This window comes from Leiobunum rupestre, chromosome 8 (assembly GCF_980474605.1).
Source record: "Leiobunum rupestre chromosome 8, qqLeiRupe1.1.hap1, whole genome shotgun sequence".
NCBI lineage: Eukaryota > Metazoa > Arthropoda > Arachnida > Opiliones > Sclerosomatidae > Leiobunum > Leiobunum rupestre.
Window position 1 is genome coordinate 10,590,118 of NC_143391.1, and position 27,771 is coordinate 10,617,888.

Sequence of the window (27,771 nt, forward strand, 5' to 3'; positions counted from 1 at the left end):
ATTCTGTTCCACGCGCTAGTTTGTGCCTTGGATATATAAGTATAAACATTTACGTATAGCGAATGTGCAAAACGCGATCGGGGCTCGTAGTTCGTTTGGGGTCCATCGTGACCCTCGCCCTTAGCGTGACCTCGGTCGTTGGGCGCTAGTACTTAGGCGACTTCCATTTACAAGAATTCACGTACAACCCGTTTATGTAGCCAACGCGCGTCTATAGATTGAGAAAATGGAGGGATAGTAAAAGGAATTCGTACCTTTTTAGCGCCAAGTCCTAGTGAGCTGTGCAGAGAGAGACGCGAAGAGCGAAATCGTAGGTGGCGCTGCTTTATCTTCAGGTATGGCGGTTGCGGCGGCGGAAGGGGGGGTGGGCGTCAACCGCGTTGTCGTTAGTACAGACCAAAGGATTCTTCATTCTGCAGCAGCGAGATGATCAACGGCGATTTTGGGACCATTTCTGTCCTATCTGGCCGAACAGTGAAGAGCGAGAGAGAGGAAAAGCAATTTCTAGGCCTCCAATCACTTTTCATTATTTCGTCCCAAAAATACATCTCCTGGAAAGAAAGAAAAAGAATTGGAGTGTGCGGAGCCTCTTCATAAGCCCTGCTCGCTCTCTCCGCAGACCCTCCAAAAAGAGCAAAGCAGTGAGAGAGGGAGATAATCTTGTAAAAACGCCATCTAGGAGTACCTTTTTCTAATAATAGACGTTCCCAATCATTCCCTTCATATATAATCACGTATTGTATATAAAGCTTTACCGGAATTACATTCTCGGAAGTTCAAAAAATTAATTTTAAAAGAATGAATTGAATTTCCAACGGTGAATTTTAATAAATTACGCATTAACTATCCGTAGCGAAATACTGACACACAAATCCAAAAATTAATTAAAATTCTTCGTTAAATTTTATGATTTTTTATTTTCTGTCAGATTCATTTTACGATGCCATTTATTTTCGAAGCTCTTTTTATCTACCTTACAAACGCGAAATGCTAGTTTGTTTAATACGCTACAAATTTGAATAGATTCCAAACAAAAATGAGATAAAATATTTTAACGCTCGCGTGATGAATTATTCGCTAAACAAAGAAAGCGGTAAAAATAAGATTTTAATCTAGAATAAATTCCAAAAGATTTTATTTTTGGTGAGTTTGTGGAGATCTTTCAATGGTGAAAAAACGTTAAAAAAACAGGACGTTAATTTTTTTATCTATTTCTAAGGGTATTTTTAGTGTTGTTAATTTTCCGGAAAAATAAAATGCGGAAACATTTCCAGAAAAGTTTCCGGAAAATTTTCCAACTTACAACACTAGTATTTTACACAAGGAAACGCCTTTATGACTTTTTATTATATATATTTAATTATGCTTTAGTATAATTTAAAAATAATTTCACTCCCACGTCAAAATAATACTAACAACTTAATACAGTAAACTTAGATCTCGATCATTCTAGATTATACATTTTTATAAATTGAAATTATAAATTCCAGTTCCGTTATTACGCTCTACTGTGGAGCGTGTAGCGTTAGAATTCCAATTAATAAATAAATAATATTTATTTATTTAAATTTTATTTCGTTTATTTCATTTATTTATTTAAATCATTTTAACATTTTTCCAAGGTTGTAAATTCTTAACTAGATATTTACTAAAATGTGTGTCGCTTTGTAAATGGCTGGACAAAAACCAGAATATAATTGAAGCGCCAAAAATATAGGTAGATATGATAAAATGTTGAATCAACGTAAAAAAAACAGTTGCAGGCTAAGATAGGCAAAATATGTAGTACAATTGGCGGAAAGATACTAGCATGAATTTCAGGTAAATCGGCGCCGGGAATTTCGAATTTGGCCTGTTTACGGTTGAATTTCTAAGTATACATGCGCGCGACATATAATTTTGGAAAACTCCGTCTATTTTATTTTTAAGTTATCATTAATTAATTAACATAGATAAGATTAAAAAACAATTGTAATAATTTATTTTTAGTACTTCAAATGATGCATACCTAAAACAATTCGTTTGGCCAGTCCAGGGTAAGTATAGAACGGGTAGTGCCGAGATTACCGCGTTGACATACATAAATGTGTGATTTGATGATTCTTTAGGAGCATAATACTAAAAATACGCTATAATGAAGCTTAAAAATAACAAAAAATTTACGCAATATACATTTCTAAAATGGATTAATATTACACGCTTAGGAATTCAACAGAAAATTTCCGGAATTTCGTGCTGGTATCTTTCCGCCAAATAAACTAGATATTTTGCCTTTCTTAACCTGCAACTGACAAGGAAAGTACCCGAGGTGTTTATTTCCGATTTTGTTCAAAGTCGGGTGTAATGTAGACCTATATAAGATATGAAATTTCCCAAAAGGAGACGTTGCACTAACTATTCGATTTGCCATGGCAACCGAAAATGTTTTTGACCACTTAAAACAAAAATAAGATTTTTCCTTATTTTACCCAAATATTAATACAATTCTACCCCAAAAATGTTCCAATTTACCCAAACGTTTTGAAATTAAGCTAAATGTGTTCCAAATTACCCATTTCGCGATTTTAAATTTTTTTTAAATTTTCGAAACCGAGAAAATCCCATGCTTTTTTAAACGGAGATTTTTTGTTTTAAGTGGACAAAAACATTTTCGGTTACCATGACAAATTAAATAGGTAGTACAACGTCTCCTTTTGGGAAATTTCATATCTCATATACGTTTACATTACGCCCAACTTTGAACAAAAGCTGCAATTAACATCTCGGATACTCTCCTGGAGGGTTTACGAAATAACGTAAATTTATATAAATTCACTATACTTGAACCTTTTTCGACTTTGAGAAAATTCACCTTATTCAATTTCCCCCCCCCCCAAAAGATTTAAAATGTTATTTATTTATTTCTTAGCGCAAAAATACCGCAAATAACGTCAAAACGCGCTCGCGTTGCGAGTCATTCATTCGAGAGAGCAAAATATAAAATAAACGTTCGAGTGTTTTATAACGTATAAAACAAGATTAAAGATCAAAACAGGAAATATGTGGATTGTCGTAAGACTTTAAAAAAACCCTGAAATAAGGGATCAGCCTTCACGCACGCTCGCTCTTTTAAAGAAAGCGGAAGAGGGGGCTCAAGGTATATAGTTCAATCCTTAATAGAGTCATTTTTACAACGCTCCAGAGAGCAAAGTGAGTTATCGAGTGAAATGAGATTGAAGAGTTACTCCCCTTCTACCCGCTCTTCGTTTCAGCCAATCGCACTAAATTATCCGGATGATATAAAAAGAGATTAATTAGGCAATCCCCTTTATTTCGTTTAGCGAAAAGGGAAAGGTACCAGAATCGACGGGGGGACGCTAGAAGACACACGAGTTAAAAAAATTGAGGGGTATTAAAAAAAAACAAGAATGGCCGAAGAGGGGAAGGGGTAGAGAATCATCTTTAAGTATTTTTCTTCTTCTAGCTAAAACGATTTTTTTACCCCGCGCTCATTTTATCCTTTCAGCGGAGGCCCTATTCCCTTTTAATTACCCAGAAATCCAAGCTCGATTCGACGTTCGAAACCCTCGACGTAATATATAATAGGATGAAAAAAAATCCACCCACCCGATCTACACGCGTAGATCTATAAAACTAGGGGATGGTTGGATTAAGGATAGTGTTCGATGAAATTTCGTATCGTATATTTTTCACGGCGTTAAGCCCAAAACCGTAGAAGTTAGGGAATCGCGACGGGATAGAAAACGTTAGGAAGCAAAAAAAAACATTGAGAATCGCTTATTCGAGAAAGTGGCGGTGGCTGAAGGGAAAACTGGAACCCTTACGTTGCACGTCTGTTGGCCAGCTTAGTGATGAATTCATCATATCGATTACCCACCCGCGAGCCGACCTTTTTATACATAACCCCCGCTCTTAAATTTCGTAATGGGGAAGGCAGACAGACAGCGGGCGAGGGTCGATAGAGGCCTCCCCGAGATTGTCAATCCGGGACTATTCTGTTAGCTGAGCGTGACTGCTGCCGATTAACCCTCCTGGCCGAGAATGCGGGATAAGTATAGATTTCCAAAATGAGGTCTCCCCTCTCTTGGACCGTATTCATCTTGTAGATTGACGCGTTATATACACGGCCTGACGATGGACTCCTTCACTAATTTCAAGCTATTATCTTGATTAGGGGTGATCACTCAAGAGAAAGAGAGAGAGGTGTCCAAAGAGATCCTCTTTTAGCTCGCTATCACCGATACTTGGCCTTCTGAAGCGTCATCGATATTGTTTGGGAAAAAACAATATTAGGATAGTCCTAAAGTAGCAGCGTGTAAGACTGGTACGCCTTTCGTTTTTGTGTTTATTCGTGGAAATGATAGATTGTTCGAAACACCCGTTTTTTCTTTGATTTAAGCTTTTATTTTAGGTACTTTATGTTTAATAAATTAAATATAATGGGGTCATTTCAAAATATAAGAATTAAATGGATTAAAATTAATATATTTAATTCATAGATTTTATTACCATTAGATCAAAATTTGTATTTTGTAATATTTCATAAATCTGTAAAAAGTTGATTGTTGTAAAGGATGAGCTAACCACTTTTGTAAATTATGTACACGGAGTACAGAGGGTGTTGGTCCTTTGATCGAAAAATATGTGATCGACAGTCGATCATTATACGTTGCAATTGATCGAAATACCATTTGATCGAATCCCATTTGTCATTTGTTTCATAAGATCGAACCTTCAAATGATCGAATACTATTTGATCGAATTCAAAAGTATTTATAGTACCAGTTGGTATGTTTTTATTTTACCGAATGTCAATATGAAGTGCAGAAGGAATAATTCATTGCTTAAGTGCAGAAGGAATAATGATGGAATAATTCATTGCTTAAGTGCAGAAGGAATAATGATGGAATAATTCATTGCTTTAACTGTATTAAGCCACAAAGATGAAGAGATTTTTACTTTATACACTATATGATGGAATTTTTTATGACATCGACGATAACGGTCCGTTGTTTTTTATATATATAAATAGGGTCAGGTTAGGTTAGGTTAGGTTGTTGTACGGGCGCCGTAGGCGCGTATGCACCGTTGCCTTTTCTATTTACTCCCAAAAACTAGTAGTTTTATCCTACAATAGCTTTCGATCAAATTTCGTTCGATCAAACGCCATTCGATCAAATGCCATTCGATCAAATGCAACTCGATCAAATGGAAATTCAATCAAATGGGACCCGTTCGATCATTTACAAGTTAAAAGGAATCACCTATGCTCGAAGACCTATTGGTACGAGTTATTTGTAAGTTTTTAAATTTATTCAAATTTGTTTAGGGTTTAGCTTTTTATCCCTTTTAATTATGGATTTATCTACTTATTAGCGTATTTTATCACAGATAATACAACCTTTGGTAGTACAGAGTATGCGTACTCTTTTTAGTACAGTCAAAGATACAGGCTTGTACACCTACTACGCGTAGTAATCAACCTCTCGGTTGTAAATGAAGATTAAATTGATTAATATTACGAATTGGGCCCCAAAATATGCCTACATTTGGTGGAAAAAAAATATTTTCTACTTATATAAAACAGGGTAACACTCTTCATACACACCTTAAAAATACACAAAATATTTCAAATTTTAACTTGATACAAAAATTGTACAAAATACTTTAAATTCAAACGGAATAGAATATAAAGGTTTATTTTTATCGAATATTTTTCACCGTTAGTTTCAACTTCCGGAAAATAATTGATATATTTTTTGAAGAAATTTCTTTAATTAGCTTTAACAAATAAATGTTTTAGTTTTCCGGTTATTTAATTATTTTTGGCTATACTGATAGTACGGCGATCTACTATGCAACGATGACTTCCATAATTTATTTTAACTTTAAGACCAAAAAAAATATTTAATTATTTGTTGCAAATTAGTAAAAATTCATTTATTCATAACAAAAAAAATCGATAAAAAACAGAACTTGTTAAGAACAACAGCAGTTCGTACGCTGTATTTTTACTTTCACTATAGTCGAGAATGCGCCATCGAAAGTATATCGTTTAGAAGCTCCTGATCCCCGAAAAAAATTAATAACTTTTGCCAGGAGCCCCACGCGTACAATCAAAGGGTTTCCTTACCAGGCCAAAGTAAAGAAAGCGGATGAGGAACTTTTGGTCGAATAAAGGAAAAATAATTTTAACGAATCCCGGTAGAAAATTTCGGGCAATTTTTTTCCCGTCTTGAGCCCGAGAGAAAAATCCTTGATGAATTATTATAAAGAAAGGAAGGCTAAACACCGTATACGGCTAGAAAATACGTAGAATTAGAGGGGTGGTATGAAAAAGGGGAGGGCATACACGCGAGGAAGAGAAGCTAAACTTATTTAATCCAAAAGATTTTCCCGAGGAAGCGGCCTGCGAGGAACTTAATTAACCTCCTGAACTTGTTTTGCGCTACGCAAATTAATTAAATTCCGCTATGTTTATATGTATAAACCACCCACGTGTGTGAGGCGCAAAACATAGGGGGGTGGAAGGCTAGTGGACACGGCGGAGGCGCTCCGAGGAAGGAAAAACGCGGGTCCAAGGCCTCACTACGAAATCAGCGTCCTGAGGTCGTGAACCCCCAAAGTGTCGGTTTCAGGCCCGTAGCGAATGATCTGACGCGGAAAATTTTTCTCACATCCGAAAAGCATCCTGGTTCCGCTAGGGGCACCGATAAAGGAAGCCGAAAATGACTCGAAAATCTGGGAAAATCGAGATGGATTATCTCCCCCTGGTGTTTATCTCGCTTATTAAAATGTAAATTTGACTTCGGATAATGCGTAGCTAAAGACGAAATTGACGTGTACCGCTTCGTTGTCCGTTCAATTTTCCAAAAAAACCGTACCGAATTATTTTAAAAATCGTATGACGTCAGTATGTTTTCTCGCTGAAATTACGCAGATGCACCTTAACGGTGATGAATATAGATGGAAATTTCTTACCGATTTTTTTTGAGTTGGCTGCTCAATCGAGCGAAACAAATTGGCATAAGTCACGATCTATTTAAAATTTCAATTCATAGCTTTACAAATTTTTACACTAAATTTTATACCTTTATCGACTTAACTAGTTTTCTACCTCCACGCTCGCTTCGAAGGTATAACGGCATTTTACTAACTATTCCGAAGATCATAAAAATACGTTTATATAGTTAACGGATTACTTTTTTTTATTTATTTATCTGAGGAAAAATAATAAATTTTTTATACCGAAGTGTTGGTTATATTTTTAATTTTTATACGGAAGTGTTGATTTTATTTATTTAAAAAATAATTAATTTTTATACCGAAGTGTTGATTTTATTTATTTAAAAAATAATTAATTTTTATACCGAAGTGTTGATTTTATTTATTTAAAAAATAATTAATTTTTATACCGAAGTGTGTTGATTTTATTTATTTAAAAAAATTATTAATTTTTATACCAAAGTGTTGATTTTATTTATTTAAAAAATAATTAATTCTTATACCGAAGTGTTGATTTTATTTATTTATTTATTTAAAAAATAACTAATTTTTTATACCAAAGTGTGGATTTTATTTAATAAAACCTAATATTTACTGTATTTAAATGAAATAATTAACGCACCGAATCATAAATCAAATTGGAGCGTGAATAAAATCCATAGCTATATTTCTGGTTTAATACAAATTTATATACCTTATAAATGCAATAACGAAATAACAAATGACATTTATTATTGCTTAGTTTGCAAAATATTTCCCCCTCGAAACGAGGTGAAAAGACAGATAAAGGCAGCGCAAGAGGTGCAGGCCGTACACACAAAGGTACATCTACAGCCCTACAAGTTCACTCCGACACGTTTTGGGTCACTTTATTAGATAAAAAAATACGGAATTACGGACATTAATTTCCTCTCGACAATTGTAAGTTATAGACTGACTTACTCAGGCCACTTACCGAGGTAAAAAATACAGGAACAACGCATAATTTGAAAAGCATCGCGCTTGCGCTTGGCCCTTTACCTTGCACGGCGAAATTATTCAAATATTACGCGGTACGTACACGCGTGTATACGAACAGGAGGCGAAATTGGAATGAATTAAAGGCTCGAAATATAATATACGAGCGAGATCAGCTTCCGTGACGTTCGCGGCATGACGTGTTCCACGCCATGATGGAATCGGAAGGCCAGACCCTGTAGATCCCGTCGTGAAAGGCTTGATTAAGGGAGGAACAGAGCCCCTAAAGCCGGATTTCGGCCACGCGTATGAGCGTATGTACTGGCCCGGAGAATCTATCAAAGCCACGCCAGGAAATTGGACGGTACGTTTGGGTGATTTCGCGTTCTACTCTAGAGCTGCCCGGAGCGACCATTAATGGGCTATTGGAAAACGCTTAAAAAAGGAGAAGAAAAATGGTAATTGATGGGGTTAACTTCGGTAATAACGCGTTATTTCGGAAATCTTTACACCCCTCTCTTCGCGTTGAAGATACGGGGCTTATGTTCTAAATGAATAATAAAAATTTGTAGCCTTTAACACTTCGCCCGACGCACTCAGACACGCTATATAGGAAATTCCACTGTTGATTTACGAGGAATTATGGTGGTTAAGGCTGAAACGGATCGTTAAATATCTTTACGCGTGATTACGAATTGTGGTTTGTACGAATTAAAGGGAATTTAATTATTATTTCAACGTTCAATATACTAACACGTATCTTTTTTTGTCTCGAAAAAAAAACTTTTGGCCCAAAAAGTTGAAACGAAAAATAACGCCAGGTGTTTGGGTTTGAATTTTCGCCGCCATCTTAGGGGCTGTCGCCAGCGCCCCTAACCCCGTATGAGCGGTTTGCGAATTAGCGTAACTTTTGAAATCGCTCAATTTATGCTTAGGTCTCTTATAACTGGAACGCGCCGCGCGTGCAAATTAAAAATAAAAACTAAAATCTTTCGCATCTACAGCAGCGCGAGCTTTTTTTTTATCAATTTTAATCGAGCCGGGAGTGTCTCACCGAAAATTCTTTATTTTATTAAAAATTAACCACTCAATATTTTTTGATGCGGTTTTCGCCATAAATTTTAGTTTTTAATGGGCTATAGGGCTATCTAACTTGTTAAAGCTTGACCGTTCCCCTTTAAGCGAACGAACTGGACAAGTCGGGCGATTGCGCGGCGTATCTTTTGGGTTTAAGATCGGGGAGTGCGAAATGGCAAGATCTGGTCGCGACCAAAGGAATTCTGGGGCGTTGGAGACAATCAAGAATTAAAACTTTTTCTAGTTAGTAACAAATTTTAAAATCTATTCCTTCTTGCAAATGCAGAAAATATTGTAAATAACTTTATTATTAGTCCTATCCATCGTTTTGATTTATTTTTCTAAATTTCTATAGGTTTTTGCCAAACTTATTCTATCGAAATTATTGTATATAATATGTTTTTGACGATGGCCAATATATTTTAAAGTATGTAACTCGTGAATCCATATTTATGGTTTCCTCCCTGTAAGGCTAGGCGCCCACTGGTTCTCCGTTTCGTATCCGTCCTGCCTTCCACAAGGCATTGTCTACGTTACGAAGCAAAGGCTTGTGAAAGGTAGGACGGAGACGTTACAAAGAGCAGTGAGCGCCTGGCTTTACAAAAGGGATTGTTCGTTAAAAAAGAGTAAATAAATACGCATTCGTTCATTGGACGTCGAGAAAGGCTACGCGCTAACGCATCCGTCCTACTCTTCAGTTCAGATTATTATAGAAGCGTTGTTATTCGCTGACGATATCGCTGCAGTCGCGAACTGCGCTGAAAATCTCGACATTATTTTGAATACGTGCGGCGACTTCGCTGCGGAATTCAGCCCCAGCAAATGCGCCATCCTGGCTACAAATACTCGAATGCTGAATCCCTACCTCGATCTAAAAATTCAAGTTTCAGTCATTCCGTACAAATAAGAAGTGGTACATCTAAGCATTACGATTAGTGCTTCTGAAAAGTACTCGTTGTCACACGAACAGTCGCTACGGGTGCAAGCGGAACGGATGTCTGACCTTGTCCGCCAACAAAGCTTTCATTCCTATAATATAGCATCAACAACTCGAACTTTATGAAAGGGGATCGCCGTGCCCGGACTAATTTATGGAAATGATGTTCCAAGTTTCAAGGAGCCCTCACTTGGAAATTGTTATAAACGCAATACCTGGTTGGAAAGACGGTTGTTGGCGGGAATTTTTTAACGTCGAAGGCAGCCATCAAAGGGGAACTAGCTTGGTCTTCCTTTCAAGAGCGGGAAGCCAAGAGTAAATTAAATTACCTGGGAAGGTTGATGCGCGTGAGTCCCGACCGAATAGCCAAGCGGGTATTCGATTACGTACGACTGACGGGGTTGGACTCCACGTGGTATAAACGCGTTTTCGTCCTCGATAGCCGTTACGGAAAGAATACCCGCGGATCGTCTGCTGAGTCGGAGTCGGAATGGCGCTTCATCGTTGAGAAGGGAGTTCTGGAAGTGGCCCAAACGAACTGGGTAGAAGAAGTCGCCAAGCATCCGAGCTTAGCGCTGTACAGTTTTAAAGAACGTCCCTTCTTCGAACGCATTTATTCGAATGGTCTCGATAGCCAACTACTTTTTCAGGCGAGGGTCGGCTCACTGCAGACGGCCAAAAGGATTTCGGATGTTCTCGGAGAGGATCCCGGTTTGCACGGACAAAGAAGAGACAATCGAACATATCCTGATGGTGTGGTCACCTTTCTCCAACATACGCGATGACATATCTCCAACGGTGTCTCTATCTAGCTACTTAGCTCTAAACAATGAAACGACCACACTCTACTTGCGCGACACAAAATAATTTATGAAGGCATGGTTGTCAGATAGAACCGAGTGGAAATGGGATTCAAACTTAAACTAAGGTTTTTGCACTAATCTTTTGTAAATATTTTGTGCATATCTCTTTTATTATAAATTTTAATTAATTCCAATTGGATATATATTTCTTAGATTAATGTCAATAATCCTGTGAGCTTAGCTACTCCCTGATGTAAAAGGAATCCCGAGTAGGGCTGGGAAAATAAAAATACATAAATTCGTTCGAAGCGGTTGGAACCTTTCTACAGGCTATAGTAGGTCACGCGTAGACAAAATGAGATTTTCGATGATCAGTAACGTGTAGTCCGTATATTGAAATATAATGGTCGATGGCGGTAACAAATGAAAGTCGTAGGTAAGCGGTTTCATTTATTAAATGAACAAAGTCATCAAATATGTCCGCGATAATTTAGTACCGGTACCCTGGCGTTCGCCAGAGACGCGACGTCGAGGGACGAAGAACGAAGAAGATAATACGAAGAGAGATCCGGGGCTTACCTCGCTGGGGAAATAACGGAGCCTGCTCTACAAATAGAAAAACTCCATCCAATTGATAATTCTTTTATCAGTTGGTCGGATACGAAGCCGCTCGCTTTCTAAGAGCCACGGAACTAAAGTGGCCAATGGACTATATATGTATGGAAAGGGTGGCGCGGAGGTGGGCTGGCTGATGGGCGCGCGCGGGCAAAATAGAATGATATCCCGGTGGTCCGAGGCGAAATGTGGGAGTCTTGACGACGCGGCCATAGTAGAGGAGATAGTTTCGGGGCGAAGAGAGTCGCCCCTAATGAGTCTCCCAGGGAACTGGCAGGCACGCCGAGCGGGGGTCACGAAAAGAGAATAACCCGATATAGATGGCGGCACCGAACGGAGGTAGAGAGAGAGAGAGGGCCACCCTGATCATTATCGGCTTTCGCGTTCCGCCACGATTGTCTAATATAGAGAGTCGCTTCCACGGAGTGAGATAACTTCAACCCGAGCGCAACCAGCGCCAAAAAACGAAAGGTTGGCTCAAATCGAGTCGGAGAAAGGGGAGAGGAGAAAGTATAATTTCAAAGATTAGCGCGTAATGGTATTAGGCCTACGTGGACGAAATTGACTCCTCTATATATAGATAGATATATATATATATATAGGCGCCGATTTGGAATGGTGACAAAAAAGGAGTAAAGCGGATGGGAGCTAGTTCTATAATAGACCAAAGGCGGCTCGATCACCCGACACTCGAGGGCGGATCACTTCAACCCACTTTCAATCTACGCCTCTAGTGTCGGGTGGCCCGGTTCAATTCCAACTCTAGTTAGAGCGGTTTATATGGTTTTTTTAAGGACCCCATTAAGAGAGTGGCAAAAAATGACCCCGTCGCGTGGGAGGAAAGACTTTTTTATATATAGAGACATTTTCCGGAGATGCGTACGTACAGTTTACAGAATGGCTGGAGGGATATTTATTCGCGACCCATTTTCGTCACGCGCTCTTCAACTTTGGGAAGGCCGCGCGAGAAAAAAAATATTAACGTTTTAAAGGCGTCGGTGCGTAGTGGCTATTTTCCGAACCGAGAAAATGATTCGCTTTTAGGCTCATTCGGAAACTGGTTCCAGGCTATAAAAGGGTATTTCTCCACAAACCGCCATACTCACACGCCACACACCCTTCCCAGATTACGAAACGCCTTCCACGCCGATAAATCGATATTTTTAAATTATATACATTGCTTAAGATACCACTGAATATTTCAACTTGATATAGGATATGAAATATTCAGGTACCAACCGACTCTAAACGTCTACCGAGAGTAGACTATTTCGCGGTTTTATATTGAACGATTTAGGTATATCAGAAATCGCTTATCGTTTGTAAACTGAACACTTTAACCCGTACATTCAACGGATTGAAACCTAGGTACTCGAAAAGGTTATTAACTTATGATACCGTTAAGGTTTCTCATTTTGCGAATTTTATATCAAAAACTGTCGACCGTTTATTTTAACAATTTTGTCCAAGCTACAAATGGGTTGTGAATAGTTAATGCGGTACCGAGCGTATAAGAAAATAATAAGGAAGTGAAATTGCAAAACTCGCGCGTAATGGAAATAAATTATTTAAATAAAAGCAACAGCCGCAGTGTTTATATTCGTATAAGTATAGACGTAAAATTTGGTGTAGAATAAAAATCCAAAGAAGCTTCCACGTCACGTACAACCTCTAGACGGAGCTCGTTACGTTGCTCTCCTAATTTTCAACGCACCAAAAAACGTGTCAGCTATCATTTATACGGAGAACGGTTGGTACCACGCCCTACAGCCGTCATCACATTAAATTTATATAGGAGACGCTTTGAGCGGTACATTTTGCCGATTAAAACGAAGAAGCGGCGAACGACTACGATTTAAAATCGATTACTGGAGACGCTTCAATTTTGTTTCTTGGGGAAAATGGCTCTCTGGCTCCATTATATTAGCTCGTTCAAAAAAAATTAAAAAGTATTCGTCCAAATTTGAAAAATGGCAATTATAAACAAAAATAGATTATTAGGCTTAGAAACTAGAAAACTACAGATTGAAAAAAATCAATATCGTCAGAAGAAAATAGGGGAAGTACGTATCTGTAGCTTTGAGCTGTAGAAGGCGTCGTGTGACCCACGAAAACACCTTTTTACCCATAATTAACCAAAATGAAAAAGTAGTTCCACTTTTGTTTTGTTTCAACACGGCGATAAACGACGAGAGTAAAGACGCCTTAGCTCATTTAGCAGATAATGAAAAGGACAATATGTTACGATTGTTCAATTTGATAAAAATTTATTATTTAAACGATGTATTCATCCGCGATTTCCCGCCAAACCGTTCTGGCGCGAAAATTCGTGAAAAGTGACGCCTTTACAATGCTGACTAGAAGCGTACTTCCCCCTATTTTCTTCTGATATCGTGCAATGAAAAAGTTGGGCTTTTCTCCCAAAAGTTTACGTTGGAACAATTCTAGTGGCTAATTTTTCTATTTTCAAAATAGAATTAGCGACACATTTGGTCTATACTAACGTAACAACGTTTTAAAATTTCATATTAAATTAATTTAAAAATTTAATGATTTTAAAAATTTTAATTATTTAAAAACAGTTCATTTTAGCTATCGCAAAATAATTTTAAATATACGAAAGTTGTTTAATAACAAAATAATATCTTCATACGTTGTAAAATTTCATTTTAAATTAATTTTAAATTAAATTTAAAATTTAACGATTTTTAACAATGTAGAACGATTTGTAAATTTTAAATGATTTAAAATACGCTTAATTTAACTAACGCAATATGATAACGGTAAATTTTTAAATACTCTTATTAATAATAATTTTAAATACACGAAAGTTGTTTAATAATAAAATATTATCTTCCTACATTGTAAAATTTTATTTTAAATTAATTTTAAAACTTAACGATTTTTAACAATGTAGATCGATTTGTAAACTTTCAATTATTTAAATTATGCTTAATTTAACTAACGCAATATTATAATGGTAAATGTGTAATAATAATTTTAAATATACGAAAGTTGTTTAATAATAAAATATTATCTTGATACATACTCTTAAATATTAAACAGAATAGATTTATAGTTTAAATGTGAGATTCCGCCTTGAAAATCTTGACCATCAAAATTTCGAATATTAAATAAAAAAATTAAAATTGAAATAAAATTAAATATGAGTAATATAAACAAGACGATCTCAACCGTCAAAATGGCGATCTTTTAAATTAGAAATTTGCGCATCCCAGCGTGTATAACCGAAAACACTTTACTTAAAGTAGAGGTCGGGAACGGTTAATCATTATCCATGTTTAAATTGATTTTTTCGGGGAAAAAATGTAAACAAAGAAATTTACCGGTTAATATTTCGGAAAATGATTAAAAAACATGTATTATTCGTAAAATTTGAGCTTTTTATCGAAAACAAACGTCGTTTTCCGATTAATTTTACAAATTTATCAAAAAATTAATCGGATAATACAGAAATATAAATTACTTGATCAAAACATTTTACGAATAATTTTGAGAGCTTTATCTATTGAATAAAAGTTAACCATCACCGACCTCTAACTTAAAGTTTGCGTTAATTTAAGTGTAGGTTGACTCCTCACGTTGTATCGCCACATCAAAGGAAACGTCTAATATCTCCGAGTATTTGACGAGTTTGATCTTGGGGGGGGGGGGGGGGGCAAAATAAAAGAGTCCAAATTACCGGTATTGTCGTTCAATGCCTAAAGATAGCGATAACGGAGAAACAATTAGAAAACAAAGCTCGAAAATAAATAGAAAAGTAAAAAAAATCAGGAAAGCCGGTATTGAAAGGATCGCCAGCCGAAAAGAGAGAAACAAAGGAAGACCGACCGCGCGCCCAACGAAAGAGCAAACAACGAAAATTCGCCGAGAGACAGAGGGAACAATGGGGAGGGGGGGATTCTTTATCAGCTGGTCGGATAAAACGAGAGAAAAGGAGGAAGAGGGCAGTCCGAGCCGAGAGGTACGCTCGGGAACGAGGAAGGAAGCAGCGCCCTATAGCGAGAGAAAAAATAGCAAATCCCTATATTCTTGAACGTGTTGTACAAGCGGCTACCATAAATATTCGAAGGCTGGTTGCTATAAGTGGCCGGTCATTCGAGCAGCTAGCACGTATTTTGGAGAAAAGAGGCGTTTTCACGCGCAGACATTCACCCCCTCCCCCCTTTATGCCGGCTTACTCCGTCGTTGCCCCGAAAGATATTGCTCTTTTGGGTATTTTGCGAGCGGTCGGTTTTTCAACTGAAATATTTAGGCATCGTACGCAATTGGGAAAAGAAAGGGCCACACGACTCTCTCTCTCTCTCTCTCACTCTCTCTATCGTATAAACCTCCCTAGCCATAGAAACAATCTACGCGGGCGGCTTTACTCCGAAACTTATTCATGTTACCTTCGACGATGCTTCGCGTCCAAGAGGAACCTGTTCCAAGCCATCCGCAGTTTCGCGCTATAGGTTAGTGCTAGGGAGCGTTTATTTCTCGTAGGGTTGTATATTTCATCCTTATAGACGCTATTTTTTTCCCGCCTTCAACGCGATGTATGCTGAGCGTCTCTATTGCGAGGATCAAAAGTTACAACGGAAACCCAATTAAAGACGCCGGGACTATCTACGGCTGCTTAGGGATTTACTTGGACTTTATGGCCGACATCGCCAACTAGATTCTTCTTTTTCTTCGCGCACCCTTCATCTTTCTTATATAGACGCGACCTGACCTACGCTATCTTATTACTTCGCTTCTATCCTACTGCGTCGAGCATTCTTCCCGGAGGAGCCTCTCCGCGCGAAGAGTCGTTCTTTCTTCCCTTTCAATTGAATGAGGCGAAATAGGAAAACAAGCGGAAAAGAGAAGAAGCTGGCTTATGGGGAGAAAAAACGTTTGGCAAGACTAAGGACCGAAAAGACTTGTTTGCCAATCTCGAAGACGTATAGTTAGGGCCTCTGTCTCCACGCGACTTTATTCCGTATCTTTTCTTATTCTTATCGTTTCTTAGGTAATAGAAACTAGTCGATTTGAATACGAGACTAAATTCTGAATTGGGCAATTATAGGTTAATGTCTCGCGAACGCACAACAAGTTCCGGGAAGCGATCGATCCTGCTTCTTTTCGTGCCTTTTCGCGGTAATCTTTCTTCTTACGGTGCTCACAAATCATCCGCGGCGAGAGAAAAGGCTCGGCCGAGACAACCGCAAACAAAGCTCATTTAAGCGATAGCGAGAATGACCCCCAACTAATTTCTCTCCTAAAGAGCTCATTCTCGTTGGTCTTCCCTACACTACGGATTCAGTATTTCCTCATCGATATGGTAGTAAGATAAAGATAGACGCATATGTATATATAGAGAGATATATATATATATATATATATAGTTGTATGGAGTTTGAAACATCTTCAACCCACTTTGTCATCATTTGTCAACGCGGGTAGAAAGAGGGAGACCAGCGGAACCGAGTGATACAGCCAATATCCAGCGGCCAACTTCGGCAGCGAACTAAGGGTGGGTCGTTGTTGGGAGTTCATAGCGGGAGCAACCATCGGACCGATACCGAGATCATATCGCTGTGAAATGACTCCAGCAGCGCTACGGACGGAAAAAGTGGAGAAAAATGGGCTCTCTTCCTACCGAGCGGAAGAAATGGAAGGGATATCATTCTGCTAGACTATGCTAGGATATTAGGGTTTCTCCGAGAAAACCCCGACAAAAAAAGAGTCTATACGTAAAAAGCGAGGGTGGAAACTGGGGGTATTGTTGGGGGAGTCCAGTCCATCTGGACCGGAAGAATCAAAGATAAGGTCTTTGGCACCCTACCCGAGTTGGCTCCTCCGTGAGAAAACTATTGGATCTCCACCAGCGAGCAGCGTCGTCCCTGCCCCGAGGCGCTAAAAAAACACCCGGGGCATTAGAGACATTGTCCCGTCGCTTCTTCTTACGTAAAAATGGGCCACAACTGCGAAGATCAAAGACATTCCGAAAATAAGTACCGGAGCTCTATTCTGTCAGCTTCGGAACGCCAAAAGGGAAATCCTCAAATATTTTTTCCCCTTTCTTAACCACGCCAAGAATATACTAAAAATAAAAAATAAGGAGATATAATCCTAGATCGATTCGGTTCTGCCGTCTTACCGAGTCTGGGGTATGAGATGGCGCGAGAAATAAGCAATGCCCCAATCGACCAAAAAAGAAACACTTCCGTGATATACCTATTCGACATTTTCTGGATTTGTATTAACTCAACAATGATCGCCCTTCTTAAGAACAAAAACTGCGTAGATCCTTCAGGGTCGTCATTTTGAGTAGTCAAGTATTGACCAATGACCATCTACGTGGCTTATGGTTCATAACTCCCCGAGAGTTGTTACTAGTCTTTGGTACTGCAAAGTAATGCTGTCCGAGATATTTCAAAAGTAAAAACCGATCTTATCCTTTTTAAAAATAACGACAAATTTTTAAATCAGTGAATTAAATTGACTACTTTGTACCGATTAGACGTATAGGCTATTTTGCACGAATTTATCATAATCACAGTAATTTAGCAGTAATTTCTTCTTAAATTGCAAAGAGTCATACTTGTTGCTATTACGTTGCTTGTGCCTATATTAATAATAATACAACTACTGATAAAAATATCTAATGGAAAAAAGAGTAATTAGTTTCATTATTTCAAATTGAAAATACAGTATTATAATGCAATATTAAATATTAACTGAGTAAATATATTCTAAATATACAGGGTGTTTCAATAGGTTATGCAAAAATGTTAAGGAGTTGTAGGGGGCGAGTTGAGAAGTATGCCTGTTTCTTTCCCATTTTCCTACGATGAGTTAAAAGAGCACCAGAGAGCTTCAAAGTATGGCCTACTAGCCCCTGGAAGTAGGCTGCAACAAGGGCAAAAACAAGCAGCAGGGACTTTAAATACTGTTTGAGTTTACTTTTTTGCGTTGGTTACCTCGATTTGTTTACAAAGTCCTTTTTTACCTACCACACGAACCCAAACCTTAATGTTCGCGTTTCCCTGCTGCTTAGTTTGGCGCTTGTTGCAGCCTGCTTCCAGGGGCTAGTAGGCCACACTGGTGGTATTTTAACCAATCGTAGGAAAATGAAAAAAAAAAAAACAGGCATACTTCTCAACTCACCCCCTACAACACCTTAAAATTTTTGCCTCCTGTATAGAATATATATTAATATCTGTATATGATTTAGGTTATATATTTTACTCTATATATGAAAAATGTACAAATCTGAAGCGCGCTATTTGGAAGGTCAAAAGTCAGCTTTGAAAAAGTAATATACTAAAATGACGATAAGGAAAAATTCTTATTGACAGAAGCCCTTCAATTTCGAAATGATTTTCTTCCGGGTTGGGCGCGACCGTCGAAGGGCGAGACGCGGTTTGTCGAGGAAGACACTCAGTCGTTCTTAGCCCGTTCGCTGTTGCTTCTTTAAGGGCGGCGAGGAGGGTTTTAAAAACGCGGGTGGGGGCGATCCCCAATCGATGGTGGCGGGCGACGCCGCTATCAAAAGCACTCGCTTGTCACGCCAAAGAGACAAAAGAACACCAGAGGGAGACGCGACAATATCAAAAACGCGATACACGAAACCCACCCCGCCGAAATATACATCTTTGCGCCCTTTTTACCGCGAGGACAAAAGCGACCGAGTTGTGAGACAAAAGATTCAATCTTAAAAACGGGTCAAACATCAGACTGAATAAACGAGAGGAGAGCCGCGTTTCTCGGGAGGGATAGGCCCCGCTCCGGAAGCCCGGAGCGAATATCCCACAACTGAAAAAAAGCAAAACAAAGGAGTTTGAGGATGAAGCAAAAAAAACAACGTCGGCTTGTACGCGCCCATTATTTTCATAAGGCCCTTTTTTTGAAAAGGGATTCTTTTTCCTTTTGCCCCTTTTATATAAAAGGAATAAGAATATAGTACGGAACGCTATCTGCCTCGTAGACAACGAAAAGAGAAATATGCCGACGTCAAGTCCCATTATCCGAAAGACCAAAATCTAATAAGAATAGCCGGCTCTTTCTTTACGTATTTATATTTTTTTCGGTGTATGAAAGAATAGGCAAATCCCGAAGGAAAATGCCGATTATAGAACGAAGAAAGCGGCTCTATCGGTGCCTTAAAGAAACACTCAAATAGAAAATGCTTCGCGTTTCTTTTTGTCTCGTTCGTTGACACGAAACATCAAAACTATTTATACGAATACGGATAGTTTTATATTTGGGTCGAATCGAATAACGTATGGATTTTATTTACCGAGTCCTTTGTTCATTTCCATTGTAGTCTATTCCATTGTTATTTTTCATTTTTTTCGTCAGTTTTATTCATTCTATATATATTAAGAAGATTCAATTCGGATTTCAAGTTGTTGATATTTTTCAAGCGGCTCTAAACATTTTACGTTACAAATTAGCTACTTTTGGTGTCAAATTTATGGAAATTGGTTGGTGGTTTATTTTAAAATATTTGTTTTTGATGCGTTTCTAAAATAATTGGTATGATACTATATTTGTACAAAATATCCTTATTACTCATAAGATAGTGTAAAGGCTAAATATGAAAAATAAACGTTTTTATATAGTCTATCAGCTGAAGGGCATTTATTACTACTACTATAAATATTCCAACTACAAGGCTGTAATTCGTCGATGCTCCCACAAAAAGTTTACAGCTGGGAAAGACATTAAAAAACCAGAAAATAAACTGAATTTAAAATATTAAGGTAGTTATTTAAATAGCCTACTTTCCACGTTCTTCTGTTTCTTTTTCACTAGTTAAATAATAAAATATTTAAATAATTATATGATCAGGTTAAGAAAGATCTTAATCTGTACATAATTTAATTCTAACTGCTGCAAAAAGATGTGATTAGAAAACAATTTTTATTCTTCTCCATTTTGGGGATAATTAATTTTTAGTCCAGGTTCGTCTAACCGAAAGACTAATTTTCCCAAATATACTATATTTCATAGGACTATTGCTGAGATTTTAATATTTTTAAACATGGTTGTAGCTTTAAATTTAGAAGGAGATAAAATGGTGTATCTACATCAGTCGTTAAAACGTTTGCTAAATATTTTCACATCATAACACGAAATATAATGCTTAGTAATTCTGCCATAAAGATGTAAATAGATTCATTTCAATAATATTATTTAACTACAAATAACAAGTCTTTACAAATAAAATTACTTTCTACCTGAAAATGAGAATCAAATCAACATAATGAAAAAAAGAGTAGAATGATTTGATTGTGAAGTCTATGAAAGAAAATGGTTCATAATATATCAACAAATTTTCATTCCAGCTCAACAAAAAGCTTTATCTCTTCTCTTTTAAATAATTTCCATACTCCCGTTTTTTGCAACTTCCACAAGGTTAGAAATTTAATTAAAAATCGTAAAGAAATAAAATACAGCAATACTATAATTAAGGTAATCTGTAAATGTAATACTATTTGAAACAAAATAATATGGCGGTCCGTGATTTGGCTTGTACTAGAGTTCAATTGTCACATGGGCCATTTCATGTAATCTTTAAAACTTTTTATAATTTGTATTATAAATTTGAATTTTATGTATATAAAATTTGAATTTTATATTTATAGATTTGAATTTTATGTATATAAAATTTGAATTTTATATTTATAGATTTGAACTTTATACTTATAGATTTGAATTTTATATTTATAGATTTGAATTTTATATTTATAGATTTGAATTTTATATTTATAGATTTGAATTTTATATTTATAGATTTGAATTTTATATTTATAGATTTGAATTTTATATTTATAGATTTGAATTTTATATTTATAGATTTGAATTTTATATTTATAGATTTGAATTTTATATTTATAGATTTGAATTTTATATTTATAGATTTGTATTTTATATTTATAGATTTTAATTTTATATTTATAGATTTTAATTTTATATTTATAGATTTTAATTTTATATTTATAGATTTTAATTTTATATTTATAGATTTTAATTTTATATTTATAGATTTGAATTTTATATTTATAGATTTTAATTTTATATTTATAGATTTTAATTTTTTATTTATAGATTTGAATTTTATATTTATAGATTTTAATTTTATATTTATAGATTTTAATTTTATATTTATAGATTTTAATTTTATATTTATGGATTTGAATTTTATATTTATAGATTTTAATTTTATATTTATAGATTTGAATTTTATATTTATAGATTTGAATTTTATATTTATAGATTTTAATTTTATATTTATAGATTTGAATTTTATATTTATAGATTTTAATTTTATATTTATAGATTTGAATTTTATATTTATAGATTTGAATTTTATATTTATAGATTTTAATTTTATATTTATAGATTTGAATTTTATATTTATAAATTTGAATTATTTTCAAGATATTGTCTTTATGGATGAAAGGCAGGCTGTCGTCCAAATGGCTAAAACAGGTTGATCCTCGGTTCTGACTGGTCTCATTTTATTAGAACTGAAATAATATGAAGGTCACTAATATTATAGAAAATGATGCGTTTTAGTCTGACTGCCAGATTTACTAAGAATAATATAATGTTCTTTCCAACTACGATATTAGGCTTTGGATACAGTTTTTTTTTGTGTGAAAGTTTAAACGACCGCTGTAGGGCCAGAAATATTGTCCTTCAAAATCTAAGGTTACAACCAGGTCTAAGAATATATCTAAAATAAAAGAAATTTGGGAACTATTATACTCTATTCAGACAAGTTGAATTTTCATATAAAAAGTTAAATGGAGTGTACTAAACGTAGTCTACACTCTAAAAAATTTAGGTGTATTTCAAAACCTTTTTAAGATATTTTTCTGGGTCCAAATTTGTTCTGTTTAGACGTGTTAACTCACACCATTAAAGGTGTTAAATTACTTCATTTTTACACTATTACCCAAAAATTCAAGAAAAAAAGTTTCATTAAAAGTAATCTTTAATATCGTTTTTACACCTTTTTGGTATCTTTATCCTTCTTAAGTAGCACTTTTTTACTCCATTAAAGGTGTAAATAACAGTATTGTTTTCTTTTTAAAGGTGTTTAGTATCACAAATTAATTTTGGCATAATTTAAAAAAAAATGTTTTACTGCCACACACCATATTAACACCTTTACGAAAAAACGTTAAATTCAGTAAGGTGTTTTTACATAAAATGTTTTTTCTGGAGTTAAAAAGGTGCGATTGTAAAATTACAAGTTTACGACTAGTTAGTTACACCCCTATTTTTAAGAGTGTAACTTCAATTTTATAATCCTCGTCTGAAAAGTATAAATGCGATGAATTATAGATGAAAAATTAATTTTCTATTTTATTAAATTTTTCCTCATAATGGGAATGAACAATATTTTTTAGTAATAACACTTATTTTTGCTAAACTAAAATAAATTTATCTATAATTTGAGAACTTTCTCGGAAAAATTATCCGAAAACATCAGATTTTACTTAAATTTTTAATAATAATGATAATAATAATGATAATAATAATGATAATAATAATAATTTTGCCGCATCAATTTATCTAACGTCTAACCTGATCAGACAATTATTAAATTTTTAATTAATAATTAATAACAATGGATAAATACTGATTAGAATTGCCAGAAATATTTTGAGAAAATCAGCGTGGTCGATTTCTTAAGACACAGCTCTTAACACTGAAATGAAAGCGCCAGCTGTTGGCCTTTAAGGAGTACCCAAAAGAAGGTGTATATATTTAAATAGTACTTGTATTAAAGGGGAACGGCCAAGCTTTTCCAAATATCGCCTTATTTGCATATCAAAAGATCAACAAGACGATCAATATACTTACACGTACCTTATTTTATCTTGAAAAAATAGTTTTTGGCCCCAAAGGTTGAAACGCAAAATAACGCCCAGTATTTGGGTTTGAATTTTAGCCGCCATCTTAAGGTGTATCCAGTAGCGCCGCCTGCAGTAGGCACAAGTAGGCCCGTGCCTTCGTTGAAAATATTTGTGCCTACTTCGGGGGTCTCCAAATTTGGGAAAAAAGGCCTCAATTTTTTTTTAAATTTAATTTCTCAGAATTCCGACGAACGGCCAATAACTGTTCGAGGGTAGAGGGAGAACGGGTTGTACATACTGGTTTTGGATTGCAACATGGAACGAAAGTGGCTTCCTTGACTCGTCGGACCTCTATCGTAGAATTCTCAAGTCTTCATTTCGATTTTTTCACGAGAAAGGAACAGTTCTCTATTTCAAGTCTCTCAGTCAGTAGTTTCAAAAAGCCTTTTTAAAGGCTACTATACTTTTTCAAACAGCCTTTTTTAAGGTTATTAGTATTTACTCTTTTCAAAAAGCCTATTTAAAGGCTACTACTTTTTCAAACAGCCTTTTTCAAGGCTATCAGTAGATACTTATTTAACAGCCTTTTTCAAGGCTATCAGTAGATACTTATTTAACAGCCTTTTTCAAGGCTATCAGTAGATACTTATTAAACAGTCTTTTTCAAGGCTATCAATAGATACTTATTTAACAGTCTTTTTCAAGGCTATCAATAGATACTTATTTAACAGCCTTTTTCAAGGCTATCAGTAGATACTTATTTAACAGCCTTTTTCAAGGCTATCAGTAGATTCTTATTTAACAGCCATTTTCAAGGCTGTCAGTAGATACTTATTTAACAGCCTTTTTCAAGGCTGTCAGTAGATACTTATTTAACAGCCTTTTTCAAGGCTATCAGTAGTTACTTATTTAGAATTAGAATAGAAGGGGCAGTAGGTGGTAACTGTCCGCACGTCCACTGCACGCTCATCGGTTAAATCTCGTTTTGGTTAGTTGCTGCTCTAATATATTGGCAGTGAGGGATTTGCTTGGTTTAGTTCAAGCAATCTACAATTTCCAAAGCAATTCGGATATTAAAAGCCAATGTTTTGAGGAATCCCAGAAAGAGTTGGGCTATGAAGTCATCCTTAAAATGCCTCGAGGTTGCGATACAAGATGGTGGAGCAAAAAGAAAGGAATTAATTATTTTAGAAATAGGTTCAATTCTTTTGTTTTAGCATTAGAACATTTGGTTGAGAAAGGTAAACCTGAGGAAGCAGCTGAATGTCGAGGATTTATTTCTCAATTACAGAATTTGAACAACTTAATTTTGATTGTTGCGTTAGATGAAGTTTTAGGTGTTACAAATTCGCTGTCGGAAAACTTACAAAGTTCGAAAGTTGTTTATACGGAAGCCGTTGCCATTTGCTCAGCTACTGTGACTACCTTAGAGGAAATTAGGAGCTCTGAACGCTGCGACTCAATTCGGGAAGAAGCTTCGAAGTCCGTTTTTATCACGGTACCGGATCGCAACAGTGAACTTTTAGCTTTAAGAAAACGAAAAATAATCCCCAACCAAAGGCTAACACATAGTAAAATCACATGCACGACGGGAAGTAGAGAATCGGAAGCAAATACCATAAACAATCAGTTGAGATCCACCTATTACCAATGTTGAGAAACGTAGAAATAGTAAACCCAAATTTAATATTTATGTCGGGAAATAAACTTCGATTTAAAATTGGTTAAAATACAAAACGTTTAATGACAAAATGGAGCAAACGTCAGTCTATCTCGACAGTTAAACCACTACAAACAAAAAATACAGCATATTATTGAGTCTTCTGTGCGACTATAGAAACAAAAAGGTTCTCACGCCTAGAGTCGGGGGGGGTTAAAGTTCAAATTTCCGAAACAGGGTATAGCTATAAAAATCAAAGGTCCGACGTTGGCGGAGCGATTCCGTTAGGAGGTCCGCAAAACAAAATACAAGTTTAATTTCCAACAACCAATTAATCGATAAATTTCTTTCGGAAATGAAAACTCAACTACTGGAAAACAGTGGGTTATTTAAGAATGAAATGGCTTCTGATATCGAGTCAGAAAACTTTCTTAACGAAAATGACGTCTTAGCCCATTGCCAAACATACAGCCGGTTTAACTTTGACCTAGATTCCTTAAAGGGTCAAATTAAAATAGCTAAAAATTTTATTAAATCCAAAAATGTAAACAGCGTAACAGAGTGAATTAATTATTTGATGACGATGGACAATGGATTTCCGGACCTAGCCAAGTACTATAAAGTGGTTTTCCGCATTCCCGTGGCCAATACCATTTCAGAAAGGAGTTTCAGTTCCTTCAAAAGAATTGAAACTCGTCTACGCTCAACAATGGAAGAATCTAGACTTTCTAGTCTGCCCACATTGTCGATTAATCGTGATATATCGAATTATTTGAAAGCTAACCCAATGTTAGTGGTCGATGAATTTGGAAAACGGTCAAATCGAAGAGTGTCCTTCTTCATTTAGATTTAAAACCTCTCTTAACGACAGGTCATAAAACTCGCGCACTCAAAAAAATAATCTAATTTAAATTAAAAATATATAGGGGGCCTCAATATCAACTAGAGCCTACCCGGGGAAAAATCCTGGCGGCGCTACTGGGTGTATCGCCAGCGCCAGCACGAACTTAGTGGGTGTTTTGAGAACTATCCTAACTTTTGAAATCACGCAATTTGGGCCGCACGTGAAAATAAAAAACACACATCTTTCGCGTCTTCAGCAGCGCGCGCTTTTATATTGTTTTTCAGTTTTAATCAAGCAAGGAGTGTCTCACCGATTTCTGACCAGGTGTCGCAGCGGACGCGCGCTTTTCAATTTCTCAAAATTTCTTTATTTTATTAAAAATTAACCGCTTAATATTTTTTGAAGCGGTTTTCGTCATAAATTTTTGTTTTTAACGGGCTATAGTGCTATCTAACTGGTTAAAGTTTTTACAGTTCCCCTTTAAGTAATTTATCAAACGATGCTGTTTTTTTTGGTGGGTTTAGTAAGTAACCCAAAATTGGAGTACATTGCGTGAAACTGCAGAGAACCATTTCGAATAACCTGCTTATGGACACGAGTCTAGGTCACCTAAAGATAACGCGAAATCGTTTCCGCAATTAAGAATAGCGCGCTCTTCAAAGATATAGACTGCTGGCGGATAATTCGCGAGAATGATTCAATCGACCCCATCGGAAATTGCCAGTTTAAGAGGGGCGGGGGGGGGGGGCGTATCGGCACTGCGGGAGCCCAGGGTCGTAAAACGAGATAATGCCGCTTTGGGAAAATTGGCGGCAATCGGCACGCCCCGACACAAATCGCGACATATTCTATACGGCTTGCCAAACACATCCAGACGTGCTACTATCTTTACAACACGAGACGAGATTTTCGCCTTCACGCGTAATATTTCCTCCTCCGTCTCAGGAATAATAGCTATTCTCGAAGACGTCTCGCGATAGAGAGGCTCGAAAGATAAATTAATCCGAGCGCGCGTTTGCGGGCTAATGGCGAGGTTCCGAATTGTTAAATATATAGGGCACCGAGAGATGGCGACAAACGAGAGAAAGGAGGTCGCGAAGGCCGAAACTAAACGCTTTTAAAAATGTCTGGCGTGAGGAATTCGACTATCCAGGAAACGTTTAAGAGCAAAACTACGACGATAAGAGAGTCCGTCAAATTCGCAAATTCGATGGAGCGTTAAAATGCCTGGGAGATTCTGTCGTCATTAGAATGGACATCGGGGCGCTGGCGGAAGAAGTCGACGCTGCAACCAGAAGAATCGGATCGGAATTAGGCGTTTCTCAAATCGAGCCACTCTCTCATCCGCGCCCGATTCCGATAACGAAAATGATTAAGAACGGCCCAGGTAGGACTGTCCCCAAGCGGGCAGGAGTGGGGCGGACGCGGGTGGCCGGCAGTGGGGCAGACGCGGGTGGGCGGACGCGGGTGGGCGGGAGTGGGGCGGACGCGGGTGAGCGAGGCCCCGACGACGACGCATCTTTTATAATTACCGATAAGGCATTATCATCGGCGCTGCAGAAGAGGGTCGCGAAAGACCATTTGAGACGGAGCGCCGCTTCTAATTGGAGAAACTTTCGCAGTTAACAATCTGCGTTAGATAATCAACAAGGCGTAGCGCCGTGATCATTCCACAAGTTAACTCGTATCACTCGAACGTGTCTCGTTCCCCTTTCTCGGCCCGGGGCGATTTCAATTGCATCAACACCAGCAGCGGCCCTTCGATCTAGGTGGCGCGCCGGCGAGGGTGTCGAGGATGGAATCCAACGACAATATAATAGGTAGACGCGCCTCGGATGTATCGGCCAAGACGATAAAGGTCGCTAACAGATGGAGCTGACTGGCGGGCGGGATGACACCACCGCGAATCTCCAAGACGCACCGGCGTCGCTTTAGTTAAATAAATGAGCGCGATGGGGCTAAAAGGGGTTCGCTATCAGTTTTCGAATTCCAGAGTCGGCGGCGGCGGCGAA

The 27,771-nt window shown here is 36.9% G+C and overlaps 1 protein-coding gene across 1 annotated transcript in view; it reads left to right on the forward strand.

Annotated features, from left to right (window-relative positions):
- Window positions 1-27,771, forward strand: part of LOC149932365 (uncharacterized) — a 66,527-nt gene that overhangs the window by 11,242 nt on the left and 27,514 nt on the right. The window lies entirely within an intron of this gene.